Genomic DNA, 20,477 nt, shown 5'->3' on the forward strand with positions numbered 1-20,477 from the left:
TTGCAAAAGCAACAAAGCAAACTAAATATAATGCTCTTTTGAATTTCAATCCAGTAGTCAAAATACCAACTTCACAAACTCATGAAAGGTCACAGAGGAGCCAATTTCTTGTTTGTTACTTAAACTCATTACCTTTCTCCCAAACTAGCCAATACACAACTTCCTTCTTATTTTGAAGCTGACAAAATAAAGACAGTATACATGCAATATAGTAGGAAAAATACACAGTACCCAGTTATTTTCTGAAACCCAGTTTACATAATCCAAATTTATTATTTATCCACTTGAGGAAGAGCTACACATCCATTTTGCTTAATAAATTTTTAAAAGTTAGTTGTTTTACAAAAAGAGGAAAAGAAAATGTAATGTTTTATAAACATTTATTAAAAACGCATGATGTTAGAACATGGGAACATAACAGTGAATCTTGTGGTGGACAATGCCTGTGATTAACTATACAAATATAAAAACGTTCTTTCCTGAACTAGAGCAGATGTACAACATCTCATAATTAATAATAGAAGAGTATATGGGAAAAAATAAAAGTAATATTTTAATACTCTTTCATCAACAGTAACAGATATACCACACCAATACTAACGGTCAATAATATGGGTAGATAAGGAGGCATGGGAAGATTAAGGTTTTCTTTTTTCTTTTTATTTCTTTTCTGGAGTAATGAAAATGTTGTAAATTTGATTATGGAGCTAGATGCACAAATAGGTGATAGTACTGTGAATCAGTGATTTTGTACTTCAGATAGTTTCTATGCTGTATGAATACTTCTCAATAAAATTGCATTAAAAAAAAAAAAAACATTATGTAAAAGAACTGTGTCCCCTGCCTTTAAAACCTTTTACTCAAGGAAAGAAAATGAGAAAAATGTAACCAATTATTACTATACTGTAAAAATGTATCTATTTTTTAATCTCTTTCCCAAAAAATGTATACAAAATTGCTCTCCACAAAGGACATAACACTGTTTAAAAATGAATGTAATTTAATGACGAATGTGTGTAAATTCCATAAAAGAGCTACTAAGAACAACAAAATCTGAATGGGGCAGTTCTTGAGCCAGCTGATTAATTTTTAAATGTGTTACAAATAGTGTAGCTTATAACTAATAATAAGAAAAATCATGGTGTACAATTTAGTCACACAATAAATATAAATATACTGTATATATTAGTATTGCTATCCCTGTGTTCCCACTAGCATTCCAACAACGAGAGAAAAAGGAACCATTTTAACTATTTCTCCCAGGTATTATAAATAATGATGGATACATATTGCAAATGAACATACCATCCTTCATGTATGTTGTGTGGCTTTATTTAGTCCTGATTCTATTGAAATATGACTGCCTCTATTCATCACTACTGAAAAATGTTCCCACTAATACAAATGACTTACTAATTACTAAATTTAATTTTTCATTTCCTTTTTTCAGTCAGTCCTCAGCTTGAATGGCATCTCTGATTTTTAAAATTCAGGACCACCCTCTATTTCTTAAGACTTTCACCTCCTTTTCCGTCTGGGCTAGATTTTAATAGTCTGCAGAAAGATCGAGATTATGAGTGGGAGAGAAAAGAAAGCATTCACTGAATGCCTACTTTCTGTCCAGGCACTGTGCTAGAAAAAACTTACATGCATTCATCACATTTAATTAATTTCATTAAATGAAAAAATCAACCACAAATTATTTTATAATAATATTATTAATTGCCATTTTACAGATGAAGAGAAGCTGCTGTACAGAGAAGTTTGTGACATATTCAATACCTCACAGCTAATAAATGACTGTGGACTAGAATTTGAATGCAGGTCAGTTTAACGACAAAATTCAAGCTTCTTTTACTATACCACTATAAGTTCAATTTTAAAACATTCCTAAGAAGAAAATACAGAAAAGTTTCTTACAATCCTGGGGTTGTAAAAAACTTCTCTAAGCAAGGCAAAAACCACAAAGAAAAAGAACAGCAGATTAAACAACAAAAAATTTTTTAATGTCTGTAAGACAGAGAACTTGTCAAAGTCAAAAGCTAAATAGGAAACAGTTTACAAAAAGTTTCTGCAATATCTATTATGGACAATGAAATAATGTTTCTAAAACATAAACAGCTCTTACAAGTAAATAAGAAAAAATAATAAAACACCCCTAAAAAATTTGGGTAAAGGCAAATCAGAAAAGAATAAACGCAGGTGGCCAGAAAAATGTGAAAAAAATTAAACCCACTATTGTTGGGGACTGAATCATGTTCACCACCAAAAGGCAATTCAGGCTCCAGTCCTGTGGGTGTGAACCCATTTGTAAATAGGACCTTTGCAGATTTATTAGTTAAGGTATGAACAAAGTGCATGAGGATAAGCCTTAACCCAATGTGGCTGAAGCCCTTATAAGCAAAGGAAATTGGACATTGAGAGAGAGGCCACAGGAAGCAGCCAGAAGCTGGAATTCAAAAGAACTTGGAACAGAGAGGAGAAGACACCACCCTGTGTATTGCCATGTGACAGAAAAGCCAAGGACCAAGGACTGCTGGCAGCCAGCTTCAGAATACCACAGTCTTTGGGGAGAAAGCATCGCCTTCTCCTAGCCTCAAAACCAAGAGCCAATAAATTCAAGTTGTTTAAGCTAACCCATTCATTACATGGCATTTGTTTTAGCAGCTAAGATACTAAAACACTATTAGCCAAATAACTGCACATTTAAAAATATATTTGACTTTTATTATCAAAATGACAAAGATTGATAATATAAATAAGAGTTGGGAGGGAGTACAAACATGGTATACAGAAGTCTTTTCATCGCATTTGTGTTGATATAAATTGCCAAAAATACAGAAATTAATAATTGTCAATCAGTATGGGACTGAATAACTAAATTATGGAACCTCCATAAATGGTATATTAAAATTCAACCATTAAAAGCATGAGATGTGGGAATGTAAAATGGTACAGCCACTTTGAAAAAAGTTTGGCAGTTCCTCAAAAAAGTTAAAGATTAGAGTTACCATATGACCCAGCAATTCCACTTCTAAGTATCTACCTGAGAGAAGAATTATGAACAAATGTCCACTCAAAAAATGTGTACATAAATAATTCATACTAGCATTATTCATAATAGCCACACAGTGGAAACACCCCAATTTTCTATCATCCAGCTGAAGAATGGATAACCAAAATATGGTTATACACATATGATAGAAAATTATTCAGTCACAAAAGGAAAGAACTAACTATTACATGCTACAATATGGATGAACCCAGAAAATATTATGCTAAGTGAAAAAGAAAAAAACGTCCATAATAGGCAAATTCATAGAGTCAGAAAGATTAGTCTGGGGATGGGAGAGTTTGGGGAACTGGGATTAACTGCTAATAGGTACTGCGTTTCTTTTTGGGATAATGAAAATGTTCTGGAATCAGATAATGGTGGAGGTTCACAACATAGTGAACATATTAAAAATCAATGAAGCATACAATTAAAAACGGTGAATTTTGTTATTTGATGCATACTCCAATTTTTTAAAATGCTCTCAATTTTTTAAAAGCATGAATATATTACATGCAATATATGGGAAATTGGCCATATGTCATTAAATGAAAAGCAAGTTAAAGAAGAGTACACACAATATGATTCTATTTATGTGTATTTAGGTGGTATATAAGCACATACTGCCAAAAATGTATATAATGGTACTATATATATTACACTAACAGTGTATTAATCTCCATGACATAGGACAATGAAAAACTATGCTCTTCAGTACCATTTGAATTTTTTAAAGAATAGCATACATTACTTCTAAAAGCAGAAATGAAAAAAAAATTACCACCAGCAAAGAAAAGCACATAAATATGTCAAAAATGCACAGAATAGAATGAAACCAGGAGACATTACAAGCAAAGATTACTAACCAGTACATCGACCTCAGGGAATCTGTGAATTTGTATAGGAAAAAAATTACATCTTTATTTTCACCAACCATTAATTAAAATTTAGTATTTCTTTCAATTAGACCTACATAATAGTATTAGCAGTACCTGCGTTTTGTTACTAACAGAAATTATATATTCATATCACATTACATTTGTTACAGATATTTCAAAGCATCATCCACACACATCCACTACTTTCAAAATTATGGCAGTTATTAGGACTCAATTGCCAGATCTTAGTATTTAAATGCATTAATAAAGAAGCATATATATTACTATATCACAAATTTGTTTGTTTTTATATTTTTTGGTATTTCAATATCGTAGGTTCCGTTGTAATCCTATTTCTTTTCTTTCATTCACTTAAAATCCATAGCACCAAGAATCTATGCATTACAGGCAGAGAGACTAATCATGATGGTATTTTAATTATTCAGGCATAAATTAGGGCCTAAATTCAGGAAATGATGTAAATCTCTCCAATTTTAATCAATTTGTCTAACACAAAAACTCAAAATTTTCTTCCCCAAACTTCTCTTCCTGATTTCTCAGTCACCTCTGACTTCTCCTTTCATGTTCAATCATTAATGTCACTTATAAGCTTTCCTTTCTATCCCAACTGATACAGGTCTATTCCTTGACCTATAAATTTATATTTTAATTCTTTAAAAAAAGAGCCTTCCCCCTCCATTCCCATCTCCTCAAATGATTCTGCATACCTCAACCAGATTAATCTTTTTAAAAAAACATTTTCAGAAGGCCACCAACCCACTCAAAGCCATTCAATGGCTCCCAATGCCTTTAATAACAGCACTGATAGTTATGGGATTCTAGAGTCACATTTGCAGTCACTATCATCCCTATCCTTGAAAATCTCACAATCTAATGGAAAATCAGAGACATAAGCCAGATAAATACAAAACAATGTAATAAGTGCTATGAAAGAGGAATACACAGGACACACAGGATGCTAGGGGAGCACAGAAAAAGAACATACAAAAGAAAGACTGGAGGTGTCAGGTAAGGATTCCCACAGTAGGAATGATCTGAAATGAATTATTAAATAAGTCAGTGAAGTAATAAAATATAAGGTATTGTAGGCACAATTAAAGCATAGACCAGCTATAAGTTACTCAGCATGGCTAGGCTAGTGAATATGTTACCAGAGACAGGAGTTACAAAGAACAAAACTGAAGAAGCAAGGACAAGATCATAATGGGCCTTACATATAATGCTATGTAACCTGCAGCAGGATATCCTGGAAAGTACACAGGTTTAGGTCCAATGACCTATATCTGAATTCTAGCTCTGTTACTTACTTGCTATGTTATCTTCATCAAATTACTTCTCCAAGCTTCAGTTTCCTCAACCAGAAAATAAGGATTAATAATATCAACTATACGAGAACTATAACAGGGAGAAATGAGATAATTCATGTAAAGCTAGCACAGAGATCAGGCTGACAAGCCAGCAAAGAATGGTTTTTACATTTTTAAGGGACTGTTAAACAAATGTAGTAGTAGTAGTAGTAGTAGTAGTAGTGGTAGTGGTAGTGGTAGTGGTAGTGGTAGTGGTAGTAGTAGTAGTAGTAATACAAAACAATAAAACGAAGACTATACAACAGAGACCTTATGTGGCCTACAAATACAAAATATATACTACCTGGCCCTTTACAGAGAAAGCTTATGACTCCTCTTCTAGCACAAAGTAGGCAAGAAACAAATAGTAACTATTACATTATTGAATGATTTTGAGTAGAGAATTTCAGCAAAGTCTAATGGATTTTAAGGTTTCTCTGGTGACAATGTATCTAAAGGAACAGAAGTTAAACAAGCAATAATGGAAATTAGAAGACTATCAAGGAAGATGTTGCAGTGATCCATTAACTTTTCCCTTCCTTCTCCTAACCATAAAGCCAAGATCAACTTCTATCTCCTCTCTTATTCACCGTTGTATGTTACAAATGCTTAAGTATTCTGCATGTTGCAGCACTCAATGTTCCTTTGTCACTTAGCACCTTCTGTCTTCAATTATTTGCTGTTTGTCCAGGCTTAAATGTCCTATAAACATAAGTGTTTTGGAATATTGGTTCTACCAATATTTAAGATATGTATTCTTGGACATATTATTGTCATGTTTCCTAACAAGAAGGAACAATAATAGTTAATACATATTAAGATAAAAAATCAAAAAAAAAAAAAAAAAAAAGACTATTATTATTCCCCCATTACAGATGAGGAAAACGAAGCAAGGAGAAGTTTTAAAAATTTTTCCAAGAGATGAAAAGTAGAGGATTCAAAGCTCACATTCTTAACCAGATATAGAAGGAGAATAATACTGTCTTTCTCACAGGATTTTCATGAAGACTAATTTAGATTACATATTTAAAGGGAGAAGGAGATTTTCACAGTAGTACTGAGGCCCTCAGTAGTCCAATAAATATTAGGTCCATTTCCTTATAGGAAAGACTCCATTTTAAACTTCTTTATATTCTTGAGAACACGGAATACCAAAGCTTGTGGAAAGTAGAAGCTGAATAAATACATTATTCAGATACACTCTTGGTGATTCAAATTTTTGTCATGTCTCAAGGTTATCACATTATATTGTTTCACAGATTTATATGTAGATGTTGCAAAACTCTGCACTAAAATGAACATAGGGCATAACATACCCTGTGGGTAATTTTTTGTTTTGCTTTGTTTAAATAAAAACATTATGATCAGACAGAAACAGGTATCCACAGAGATTCAAATGAAGTTTTTTTTTTTTTTTTTTTTTTCAAATGAAGTTTTTATATAGAGAAACAGTAAATTCAGTATAGCCTAAATTAAGTTCTATCCTTTAGGCAGTATTTGTTGCAGGTATTCGATATTCTGGTCTACGTTACCCAATTTAGAGAAATCTATTTAAGCAATATGGGAAAAGAGAAACAAAAAGATTCTAAACTGTAAGATTACAGAGAGATTCTCTCTGCAAAAGATAAATATAAGGAAGATAAAATGTTATAACCTCTATATTGTATCACCAATTTCAACTGATAAATGAAAACAATATGAAAGCCCCAAATTACCAGAGCTCCATTCAGTGTGAATGATGAGTCTTTCATATAGTGATCTATTTCCTTCAAAGAAATTAGAAATATATTTTAGTCTGTAAAGAAATTTTTAAGTGGACTGAAAAATATTAATGAAAACTAATATCTTAATACCAAAAAGAAAACAAAACAAAAATTCTTTTGCCACTTTCCAATTCCACCTTGTAAACAGGAAGATTCTTAGCCAACCCCAAAGTTATTTTAACCTCTGAAGCCCCGAAGGACAAAAATAATTTTTTTAAAGTATTGTCAAATCAGCTGCATGGAAACACAATTAAAATTTCAAATATTAAACAAAAGGTAATTACCAAATCAAATGATACATAACTTTACCTTGTAGAGCAAAATTTCCCAAGATTTCTATTACATTTTTTTTAGAACTCCATAAAGAAAACTTACAAAAAAAAAAATTGATGAATTTTTTGGGGGGTGGTGGCAGAAGGGGAAGGAGTCGGTTGACAACCAGGTCCCAAGTATATTATTTAAACATGAAATTGTTTAAACCCCATTCCCAAATGTTTGATCCCTTCTTTTTAATTCTAACGCTTAGCACTTCATTTATGATTTAGTGTTCCCCTTACTTCTGCTATCTCCTTCCAATCTAGGCTATCAACTACTCAGAAAAAAATTCTCCACACTGTTAATAGTAAATGTTTCTCAAATGAAACAATACTCACCACTGGTCAAGAAACCTAAATAATTAAAAAAAAAAAAAACACCCCAGTAAAGGGTTAAGTACCCTCCAAATGTGTTTATGAACTGATGGGAGGATTATTAGAGACCATGAAAACAATGAGGTGGGGAGGAAAAAAAGCAGAGGGAGAGACAAGATACAAAAAAAAAAAAAAAAACAAAACAAAACAAAAAACTCCAGCCCCTCTTTTCCAAACAAGTTAAGCATTATCTGCCACTCATTACTGGACTATTCCATAACAACTTCACTTTTCTGATCCAAATTTCATACTTCACGGAAAACTCAAGCCTAACACACCCTTCATGATAAAAACACTCAACAAACTAGGAATGGAAGACAAATTTCCTCAACCTGATAAAGAGCATTTATGAAAACCTCATAGCTAAGATCATACTTAATGGTAAAGGATGAATATTTTCCCCCTACAATCAGGCTTAAGACAAGGATATTTGCTCTCACTAGTTCTTTTCACCGCTGTACCGGAGGTTCTCATCAGGGCAACTAGGCAAGAAAATGAAATAAAATGCATTGATTGAAAAGGAAGAAATAAATCTATCACTATTTGCAAATAACATGATCTGGTATACAGAAAATCCTAAAGAATTCACTAAAACACTATTAGTACAAATAAATAAGCTCAAATAAACAAGGTTGGAGGATACAAAATCAACGTACAAAAATCAATTGTTTTTAAACACTTTGCAATAAACAATCCAAAAATGAGACTAAGAAAACAATTCTATTTACAATGGCATCTCAAAGAATCAAATATTTACCAATAAATGTCACAAAAGCGGTGCAAAACATTTTCTCTGAAAACTACATAACATTGTTCAAAGAAATTAAAGAAGATCTAAATAAATGGGAAGACATCCCATGTTCATAGATAAAAAGATTAATATTGCTCAGATGGGAACTCCTCAAATTGATCCATAGATTCAACACAATCCCTATGAAAATCTCAGCTGGCTTCTTTGCAGAAATTGTTAAGCTGATATTAAAGTTCATAAGGAAATTCAAGGATCCTGAAATAGCCAAAACAATCTTGAAAATGAAAAACAAAGAGAACTCATGCTTCTTGACTACAAAGCTATAGTAATCAAGAGTTTGTGGTACTGGCATGACGACAGACATGTAGATAAATGGAATAGAAAGTCCAGAAGTAAACCTTAACATTTTCAGGCAACTGATTTTCAACAAGGTGCCAAGACAATTTGATGGGGAAAGACCAGTTTTTCAACAAATGGTTCTGGGACAACTGAATAGTCACATGCAAAGGAATGAAGCTGGATCCCTACATCACACCATATACAGAAATTAACTAAAAATGGATCAAAGATCTAAATGTAAGAGTTAATGCTATAAAACTCTTAGGATAAAAACAGGGGTAAATCTTTGTGACCTTAGATTAGGCAATGGTTTCTTAGATATGACACTGAAAGTTAAGCAACAAAAGAAAAAATAAATTGGACTTCATCAAAATTATAAACTTTCGTGTTTCGAAAGACACCATCAAAAGTGAAATATTCAACAGATGAGTGGATAGACAAAATGTGGTACATACACATGATGGAATACTACACACCAGTTAGAAGGAACGAGGTCGTGAAACATAGGACAACATGGTTGAACCTGGAAGACATAATGCTGAGTGAAATAAGCCAGACACAAGAAGAGAGATATTGTATGTTACCACTAATGTGAACTTTGTGAAAAATATAAAATAAATATTTTATATTGTAGAATGTAGGAGACCTAGAGATAGACAGCAACTAGTAAAGGGGGAATGATAATCTAAAAAGAACAGATAAGCTATTGAGGATAATCTCAATGTTATGGGAATGCTCAGGAATGATCACGGTTTGCAAACTTTCTTGGGTATGGGAGGATCACGTTGGAAGCAATGTAGTTATTTTAGGTTATTTGTTTTTCTTATTCCTTTGTTTTGTTAGGGTTAATTTTCTTGGGATATGGTAGGGACATGTTGGAATCAGTACAGTTATTTTAGGTTATTTGCTTTTCTTATTCCTTTGTTTTGTTTCAATTGCTTTTTTTATTTTTTGATAAGGTAAAAAAAAAAAAAAGCTATTGCATTTAAACAAAATGTAATTAACTGAAGATAGTCTGTGCTATGGAACAAGTTAACTAGCTTTGAGACTGAGCACACCCAAGTTTTTAAATCCTGATTATGTGATCAATGTCTGGATTATCTGGTTTGTGGTGTGTTTAGATCTTTGCTCAATATAGTGATCTCAGATGGGAAGAACAGGGTCTCTGGAGACAGTGAGACCTGGGCTCGGCTCTCAGCTTTGCCATTTAACCAGTCTTTGTAAATCAGGTAACCTCTGTCAGCCTCCTTCTCTTTAGCTGTAAAACAAGTATTATCAGATACACTCCCCGCAATGTGTGAATATTAAATGAGATAATGTTTATAAAGTGCCCAAACATTAACCGGCACTTGGTGGTTAATAAAGGTGTCCCTCTGTTGGGGGGGAAAAAAAAGACTGAAATAATCCACAGAATGGGAGAAAGCATTTGCAATCACATATGTGACAAGAGACTTGTATCTGTAATATATAAAGACTCTTACAACTCAATAGTAAAACGATAACCCAATTTTAAAATGAGCAAAGGATCAGAATAGTCATCTCTGTAAAGAAGATATACAAATGGACAATAAACACATGAAAAGATGCTCACTATCATTAGCCATCAGGGAAATGCAAATCAAAACCACTATGAGGTATCACCACACCCACTAAGATGGCTAGGATCAAAAAAAAAAGATGGTATGTGTTGACAAGGATGTGGAAAAATTGGAGCCCCCATACACTCCTGGTGAGGATGTAAAATGGTGAAACCAGTCAGTACACAGTCTGGGAGTTCCTTAGAAGGTTAAATATAGAGGTGACATATGATGCAGCAATTCCACTCCTGGGTATATACCCTAGAGAATTGAAAACATGTGTCCACACAAACAACATGCACGTGAATGTTCTCAGCAGCAGCAGTCACAATAGCCAAAAAGTGGAAACAAAACAAACGTCTATCAACAGATAAACAAACAAAATTTGATATATCCATACAGTGGAATATTATTCAGCCATAAAAAGAAGAAAGTAATATTACATGTTGCAACATGGATGAACCTAGGTTAACATCACGCTAAATGAAAGAAGCCAATCACAGAAGACCACATATTATGATTCTATTTATATGAAATGCCCAGAATAGGCAAATAGAGACAGAAAGTAGATTAGTAATTGCCTACAAATGGGGAGATGAGGGAATGGGAAGGGACTCCTAAAGGATACAGGGTTTATTTTTGGTAATGAAAAATTTCTAAAGTTGATTCTGGTATGGGTTGCACAACTGTGAATATACTAAACCCCAATGAATTATACACTTCATATGGGTTAATTTGATAGGGTATAAATTATATATGAATAAAGCTGTTACAAAAAAACAAACAAAAATACCCCAACCCTTCCTTCAAAATATTCCTGATCCACCTGTCATTTCATTTTATTTCACTCTTCTCAGAATGTATGTGAACAGTTTATACCATATGGGCTTCCACTTGTACACTTATTGTTTTGAAATAACTAAATTATATTTTATCTCCCTTGATTATAAGTTATAAGCTTTGCAAAGACTTCATCTTCTTTCCTGTTTCTCTCTAAAACCGAGTATAATAATGAGAACATGGTGGATTCTCAAATATGGTTTTTAATTTTTAAAATGCTAAATATTAGAAATCTTTAGCATGGAGAAGTTAAACAGAATACTCAAAAATCTTTTTTTCGGGGAATACACACATGTAGACACACATACACATAATACCCCAGGTCCTTAACCTAACTTTTTAGAATAGAAATAAGCAAAGGTGACAGAAACCTGAGGTTTCACAGTACAATAATTCTGGGCAATGAAAGGATAAGTTGTAATTCAAATACAATTAAAGTTGCCAAGAGATAAAATTCATTTAGTGCGTTAGAGGTTCAATGTTATTGCAGCTAGTCAAAAGAAACTTGTAGTATTTTCATCATGAAGCATGAACACAAGTTAATAATTCAGCCTTTGTTATTTTCTTGATAGTTTTAATGTTCTCTCTGGGTTAAGGCCCATATATATCACAATGATTTTAGAGTTTCAAAAATCAGCAACAGAAAACAATAAAACTTGGTAAGGTCCTCCTAAATGACATATCTTTAAAGTATAAAGTAATAATAATAATACTATACCCCACAACAGAGAAAGAAAATTCAGAAAGTGTGTTTCCTATGAAACCAGACCCCAAAAATTGAAATTCAGAGTCTTGTCCTACTGAACTCAACTAATTTCAAAGTACATAGAGAAATAACTCAACAGCAAGAACCCAGTACACCAAAATGACAAATCAATAACTACACAGTAAAAGAAGAGACCAAGTTAAGGTTATAAAATCCAACTGTAATGTTGTCCATAAAAATTGTATCTTTAAATAGCTAACATTCAACTGTCATTCAAAATTCCTCATAGAAGGGCAAGCTCTTTCTTTCTTCCTTCTCCTGGAGCATACTCCTACTCCTACTTCTCCTCCCTTCCTTCCCCTCTCGTGTGTGTGTGTGTGTGTGTGTGTGTGTGTGTGTGTGTGTGTGCATGTGCGCACACACACACACTTTTACTCTAGGAAGATAAAGAGTCCAAGGAAAGCAATTCTTAAGTATTATGATTTACCTCAGACATAATTTCATACATACATGGTACCACCTAAAATAACATTATCAAATGCCCCTTGTGGCAGAAGCCAAGCTGCCCACCAGGCAGGGACGACATTTCCCATACCCCTTGCATTCCAACCAGGCCCTGACATAAATGCTCACTAACGAAACGTGGGCAGATATTTTTCACTTTAAGTATAGGGGTTCTCAAGAAATGGTCTGTGGGCAATAAACAGTACTCCACGGCCCTGGGGAATAGGGGAGCCACAGATGGAAGGAACTTGGTTCCCTAAAATTACCACATGAAAGAAAGCCATAGGCCTGCTAACCAGGGGCACCTGCCTTGGAGAGTTATGTGAACAAAAAATAAACTACTATGTGTTAAGCTACTGAGATTTAGGAGTGTATTTATTACCCTAGTCAGCATTACCCAAACCAATACATGTACAAATCCTTAAGTATTTCAATTCTCCCTAATTAAAGACATTTATAACAGACATTTTGCAAACTGTTTAAAGCTTATCTAAGTAACATTACATTTTAAAACCTAAACAATTTTCTACCTTGATTTTGTTGTAATGTAATTCCTTCAGCTTAAACATGTTAGCATCTCCAGTTCCAATGTTAATAATAAATTCCAATGTCCAAATAGCTTAATAGTTCAATATTATGTTTTCATGATTATTACAGAGAAATATTCTCCCCAATTCTCCCAAACTAAAAAAAAATTATGAAGCATTTTAAAATACTATAATTCATAATGTTTAATGAAAATTACCAAATATCTACTGATAAGGAAAAGTCATTTTTATTCTACTGTTTTTAAAGTATTAAAAATGACCATTTGTGGTTTTCACAGACTTCTCCCTTCACATATAACCATATGGCAGATGATTCTCATTGTAAATACACATACAACTACAATAAACACTTTATTTTACAAAAGCATGACATCCTAATAAAGTTGTCCCTATTACCCTTCACATAAATTTATATATATATATATATATATATATAAATGACATTGAATGTGTTGAAATTTAGTGATTTAAAGGTTTTTTAAAAATGATAAGAAAAGATTATCATTACTGACATAAAACAATAATGATATGAGGTGTAATGGGAAAACTTGGCATTTGTAAACAGGGATGTTCCAAACTTAAACCAATGAGGCTCCTCCCACATTCTCTTCATGCTGCCTTCACAAAAAGAAAAAAAAAATCCTTTAATTAACCCCTCAGTTTCTTTTACCTTAAACTCCCTACCATTCTTTTTCTACCACAGTACAGTTAAAATTTAATGAACAGCACATTTATTACTCCACACATACAAGAATGGAAGAGTACTGAAAGGTAAATATATAGAAGATTTTAGCTTACATTAGATAAATATTCCAAAGGGCTCTGTTTACTGGAATTAGCCAACACAAACTAAAAGAATTATATAGCAATTTTTGTGGCACTTACACTTTGTGGATCCATATAAAGTAAACTTCAGTTCCCTGGTCCTTTTTAATGTTTGATTTATTGGTTCCCTGGTCCTTTTTAATGTTTGCTTTACTGGAACATATATGTGCTATATATAACTAAATTTTTTTCAGGATTACACAGCAAGAACTCATAAAAAGAATAATGAAACAACTGGGCTATTTGCAAATATAAAAAAAATAAGGATGACTATATTCTCTATAAACTAGTATATTAGGCTATTTCAATGGCAAATTTATTTCTAGAAAAAAGATTTCCAACATACAACATTCAGAAGTTGTTTATATATATATGTATGTATGTACACACCTTATGTGTATGAAAGGACTCTGAACTGTCCTGTTTTCATTTTAACTTACAGTTACATAATATTGCTTTAGATAAATGAGTATTTGTACTTACAAATGTTTTTCAATGCCCACAGTCAGGGCTGCAGGAGCTAAAATTCAACTAAGAATCTACTATGTGCCAACATGTTATCTCATTCTATCCTCATAATAACCATACTATAAAGATATTATTATCCCTCTGTTACAGATGAGAAAACTGAGACTTACAGATATTAGGTACCTTGCCTAAGGTCAAACAGTTAAGAAAAATAGCACAGCCAAGGTTCTGAGGTCTGTAAAACACGTTCTTTTTCGATTACCACTGCATGTGTAAAGCTGTTTTTCCAGTAGTGGTAATAGAAAAAAGCGCTCCACCCCTCCCACCCTTCCCCTCATTTCCCAGTGAATAGCTTGCACGATTTCTTTGTGAGACCAGGTTCAGAGAACAGCCATCTCTGGCCATCATACAGAGCATGGACTACAAGTCTGTATCATAACTTTATCTATAGAGTTCTAGCTAAATGAGCTAACTAGATACAAATGGAAAGGGGGCACGGGTACATAAAGTAAATCAGCAATAATTATCCAAATACCACTTATATTTGGTTTTAAAATGCATTATCTGTGTGCCTATTGGAAGCAGATTTATCTTTATAATTGCGTTTTGCTTTGGCTAGTCTCAAAATAGTATTCCAGGAGTACACACAGGTTAGACAATAGAAGCTACCTGTTCCTGGTTTTGGGACTGCGAGGACACTGAGGAAAGCGTGGATGACTATCTTGACTGCAAGTTAAGATAACCAGGGGCAATAAAGGAGTCTCACCTAAAATGCAGTACTGTGCTTTCAGTGTGTACAAACGGCTTGGCTAAACTCCCTGAACACAAGTCATCTGAACAGCCTGAGCTAAACATTCAGTAGTTAAGGAGGATGACAGCTCCAGTAACTTCCTCTTACTCGCCAACCTCCCTCAGCTTGGCATGTACACGCCTTTCCCCCTAGGAGGCAGGATAAAACAATTTCAAATGCACAAAATCGATCCAAACCCACCAATACCATAGGCCAGGGAGGCCAGCTTCCTCTTCCTCCCCCGCCCTTCCAAGAAAAAACTTACAATAATTTAAAAGGCATACATTTTACCGATCAGAAAGTATTTACAAAGAAAAACGCAAATATTGACTCAGTCCCACCACACACCCTTAAGGGAGATAGAGAAGGGACCTCGACACCGAGTATTCCCGAGATTTGCTGCTTTGATTCACTTTCCCTCGAGTCCCACCGCCCGCCAGAGGGTAAAGCTTGCAGTTCCAACGCCAAAACAAGCCTTCGCTTCTCGCTGAGCAGACGCGGAGGCGGCTGAGGCGACGGGAATCAGCGCTTTCCGCCTCCGACCCTCACCTGCCCAGGCCCGAAGCAGCGCTCCCGGCCCGCGCCGGCCCGACGTCCGGGGAGGTGTCCCGGGAGGCGGGCGGACGCCGAGACGGTTAGGCCGCGCTGCAGACTGGCGCGCTTCCTGCCGCGGCCCCAGGAACGGCGGCACAGCCCCGGCCCGCCGCTTTCCGGGCCGGGTCTCTGTGCGTCTAGCGCACAGACTCTCCCTCCCCTGCCCCCGCTGAGCAGCTCTCACCTGCGAGGCTCCGGATCTGTCTACCACAAAGGGTGAGGGACACGCTACTCGGGTGTTCTGCACACACAGAACCCACCCCCGAAGTCCCGGACCCTAAGAGCGAACCCCCCGCCCTACACACACACACACACCCCTGAACCTTCTCTCGCCTCGCGACTGTGACTGTGGGTCAGCCCCATCCGCCTTCTCCAGTCACCCGACACACACCCACTCCTCGCGGTGGGTCTTCGGACCTCCTCCCCGCCCGCCAAGGTCCCAACTCGCACACCCACACACACACATTTGTCCCTTTTCCACCTCATTTTCCCAGAGGACGCGCTCTCTCTTCCTAACACTCGCGAACCTACTCGGAGACACAAAAACACTCTACCTCATTCTCTTCCTCTGGCCCAGAAGGAGCAACAGCAGCCATTTCCCTGTGGCAGGGGAAACACACATACACAAACGCGCGCGCGCGCACACACCAGCCCCCCACAGATGCTTCCCCTCCAGAGCTGTGGCCGCAGACGCAAACACAAACACCCACTAGCGGGCCTCGCTCCCGCCCGCCGGGACAGGAAGCTGCCGCGGCAGGCAGGGCCTGCGCTCGCTAGCAGGCTGGTGCGCAGGACGCCGGGGCCTGGAGTCTCCGAGCGGCCTGTGCCCCCTCCTCACCTGCATTCAGCGCGCCGGGGTCCGGGCGGCGGCGGCGACGGCGGCGGCGAGGCGGCTGGTGCTGGTGCTGCGGCGGCGGGGGAGGCGGCGGCGGCGGTGGCGGCGGGGCTGAGGGCAGCAAAGACATGCAGGCAGCCCGCCGGGGGGAGAGGCACCGGCCGGAGGGGACGCGGGGCAGGAAGGCCGGGCCGGGCCGCCTGGGGAACGGCAGAGGCGACGGTGAGGAGGACGGCTGGAGGGGAAGAGAAGGAGACAGCTCCGGGGATGGGGAAGGGGATGAGGGCCGACCCTTAAGACTTCAAGGACGGTGACCCTGGGCGCGCAGGAGGGGCCCCGCGGCCGCCAACGAGAAGGGCCCCGCCGGAGGAAGCTGCGCCCACCCCCCCCTCCAGCCGCCGGAGCCGCTGCTGTTACTCCAGGAGCCGCGCTGAGCCTGGCCTTGGCCTTGGCCTCCTGGCGCTGGAGCTGCCGCCGCTGCGGGGGTTGTTGCTGCGACTGCTGCTGTCGAGACCGAGCCTGCTGTATAGAGACGCCAGCTTTCGGTGTCTTCGCTCGCGCTCACACACGTTCACACCCCCGAGGGCCGGGGGAGAGGCGTCCGGGCGATATCGGTGTTGAGATTAATAACAAGGTGCAGAGAGTGCGAGAAGGAGGAGGGTTGATTGACGTGGAGGGGATGGCGGGAGTCAGTCACTCCCCAACGCTTAAGGGGTGGGGTGGGGGGAAGAGGCGGAGTAGCGACGGGGCGGAGCTCCAGCGCCGCGTCTTGGCCCCGCCCCTTGGACGCTGTACTCTGATCTGCGCGTGCGCCTGCTGTGGGCCGGGATTTTTCTTGTTTTCTCCTTTAGGGTTACTGTTTTCTTTCTCTCTTTCTCTGGCTTGGGTGACAAGCAGAGCTGGGAACGTCGGTGGGGTGGCAAAAACACACATATACAAAGCCATGCTGGCGAAACCGCCTTCCCCGGTATTCTTAAGTCAACTCGGTGCTGTATACTTTGCGCTCGCCCAAGGCGGCCTGACCTCGAAGCAGAGCGTTGGAGTGGGTGACTAGTGAAACACCAGGTGAGGTGAACGAAGAAAATGCTTCCTGACACCGTCAAGGGGCTTTTTTAAAATGTGGAACATCTGTGAGTTGTATAGTGAAAGGTTAAAAAAAAACCTGTGACGCTCTGAGATAACCCCGTCCTATTTTCTAATTCTCCCTTCTCGAGATACATTACCTTTGTTTGGCAGTTTATCGGTGCCAGCCACAGAATGAAAACATTAGAATGTAAACTAGAAATACTCATGTTTACTTGGTGAATGTGGTGTTGACATTTTAGTTTCCTGGAGTTTAATTTTGTTTTGGGGGGTCAGCTTCTGCTTTTACCACCAGCAATCCCAACAAATGACACCGGCTCTAGGGGCAGAATACTGCTGTTGCAGTTTTGCACGATTTCAGTTTCTCAATGCATGCTTCGGGCTTGTGTATTAACTAGTGTTGGTCAAGGGTATATTAATAGTATTCAGTATTTTTTTCTCCCAGGGGTGTTGTTTAGCACACGAAGCACGTTGTGTTGGCTGCAATTAATCTTAGGCCCTGTTATCGAATGTAAAATGCCTTCTTCCCTTGGGAAAAAAAAAAAAGGTGTGGTGAAAATGCAAATCACTGAACCAGAACTGAAAAGCTATTAAACGAGTCCACCACTGCAGAAGAACAATTGCACCACTTTCATCTTTGTCACCAGAAAGTGTGAGTGAGTGATACAAGAAACCCCTCAGGACAGATAAGACCACTGACTTTACTTTGTTTTCCATGAGCATTAAGTTTCCACTTCCCTTCTTAGCAACAACACACCATGCCACTTTCTGTCATAGGTATCAAAATGGACTTAATGCAGGAAGAAGTCTCACTCTTTCCCAACTATCTTCAGTCTACACTGACATAAAATTAATAATTATCTTGGGCTTTGTAAGCAACAAAGCCAAACAAGTCAGTTCAGGATCCGGAATGGTTAACCTTCCTTAATGGCATCTTGCCACAGCATTTCTCCTTGGCACACAAACTCTCTTCCCCAAGGAGGAATACTACCAAATATTGAAGAAAAGAGATAAATTGAAAAAATATAAATCAGATTATGCTAGATCCTCCCAGATTTAAGTTTCTTCTAATATCTAGAGATATATGGATTCCTAGCTATTCACTCATACAATAAAAAAAATATATGGAGAGTGTATTATGTTCTAGACACTGTATTTGGCATTGGAAATAGAAAGTCAAGCATATCTAGTCGCTATCCTTAAGTAGTTCACAACCGTTGTAGGGGAAACAGATGTACATAAACAGGATATTCTTACAGAGCAAACCAGAAATGGAAGTGTAAATGCTGATGCAAAATTAATAGTAACAACAATGGCCTAGGAAGATAAGTCTGATGCGATAGCACTGACATTTTCACTTGAGTCATATTATACCTGCCCATCCTAACAGACTGATTAGCAGTAGAGACTGGGGTAGGGGAAGAAGGGAGGGCAGCTATGGATATTAAAGAAGCACTAATAAATGGGGTTTGCTCATCCTGAAGCTCAGGTTTATATACGGGATATTCATTATTGACCCTTGATTTTAAATAATAATTGCATCACAATCCATTGAAAGAAGGATAAATATAAAAGTTAGAGTTAAGAAAAGCAGATTTTATTATTAAAAAGGCCAATTGAATACAATTTAAATAATTTCTGCTCTCCAGGATATTGCCTTTATACCATAACAAATAGATTGACTCACTGTAAACAGAAGGAAAGCAATACATTTATATATTGACTAATATAACTATATTATCTGAAAAACAGATTGCTGTTTTTCTCATTTTTAAATAGTTGGCACTGGACAAGTTGTATTAGCTGAGAAATTAAATCATTGTTGATATTTTTTTAAAACTCCCTCATGAGACTCCAATTCAAAAGACAAATGCCAACAACAACAACAAAAGAGTAGCACTTTAGCCTTTAAAAAAAAAAAAAAAAACAGTTTTATAGTAGACCAAGGTTTGAAACAAAATAGCAATCTGCTTTTGTATCTTTTCAAATAAGATCTTCATGAGAATTATTCGTATTTGTCAGATATAAATTTTATTAAGATTAGAAATAAGAATGCAATGAGAAAAGTCTCTTTTTAAAGAAATGATTTGTCCACTTGAGGCCTTCTGGCTTAAGTAAGGCCTTTTTGACCAAATTGGTTTAATAATAGCCATATGGACAATTTGTCCTGAAACAACATTTATGTTTATTTGTACTATTTCAGACCTGATTCACTTTCAATTAAAACAAAAAATACTTGATAGTCTAGAGACCACCTGTGTCTTTTCCAAATTAGCAGTTAATATTTGATCAGAAAAAATCTTTTTATCTCTCTTTTTTTGCTGTTGTTGGTGGTAGCATAGGTAACTGGACCTAGGATAATCCTTTTTCTTTTCCTTTAACACTGTTCTTTTGTCTCCTCTGAAATTCTGTTGAGCAGCTTGCACAAAAGGCAAAGATTTACATTTTTAAGAATATTATTGTTATATGATAAAGAATCAACTAAATTAGATTTTACTGATTTTAACCCATACATTTATATTAATAGCTACATAACTTTTCAAGAACTGTCGTATTTAAATGTTTTTAGTAAGTTGAATGAGTTAAATAAGTAAATGTAATTTTATCTGATATTCATTAGTACAATAACTTTTACACAAGTGTTAATCAGGATAATCTTGGATGTTTACCTCCCAGACCTCCTAACAGGGCTCCAAACTATATTGTAGTAACATAGTCGACGTTTCACTGAACTACACTCTTCTCCATCTTCCCATCTTTTTTATTCATCTCATTCCTCTTCCTCTCTCTCTCTCTTGCTCTCTCTCACTTTCTCTCTCCCCCATTCTTTATTTCTTATATGTCTTTGAGGTACCATCTACCGTGGAT

General features: G+C 37.0%; 1 protein-coding gene across 1 annotated transcript in view; it reads right to left on the reverse strand.

The window, feature by feature from the left end:
* CNOT6L (CCR4-NOT transcription complex subunit 6 like) overlaps positions 1–16,812 on the reverse strand; it is a 176,602-nt gene extending 159,790 nt beyond the window's left edge. Inside the window, 1 exon segment of the mRNA XM_037830059.1 lies at positions 16,530–16,812. The gene's annotated coding sequence lies outside the window, so the exon portion shown is untranslated.
* Positions 16,813–20,477: the final 3,665 nt, after the last annotated feature.

This window comes from Choloepus didactylus, chromosome 3 (assembly GCF_015220235.1).
Source record: "Choloepus didactylus isolate mChoDid1 chromosome 3, mChoDid1.pri, whole genome shotgun sequence".
NCBI classification, from domain to species: Eukaryota; Metazoa; Chordata; class Mammalia; order Pilosa; family Megalonychidae; genus Choloepus; species Choloepus didactylus.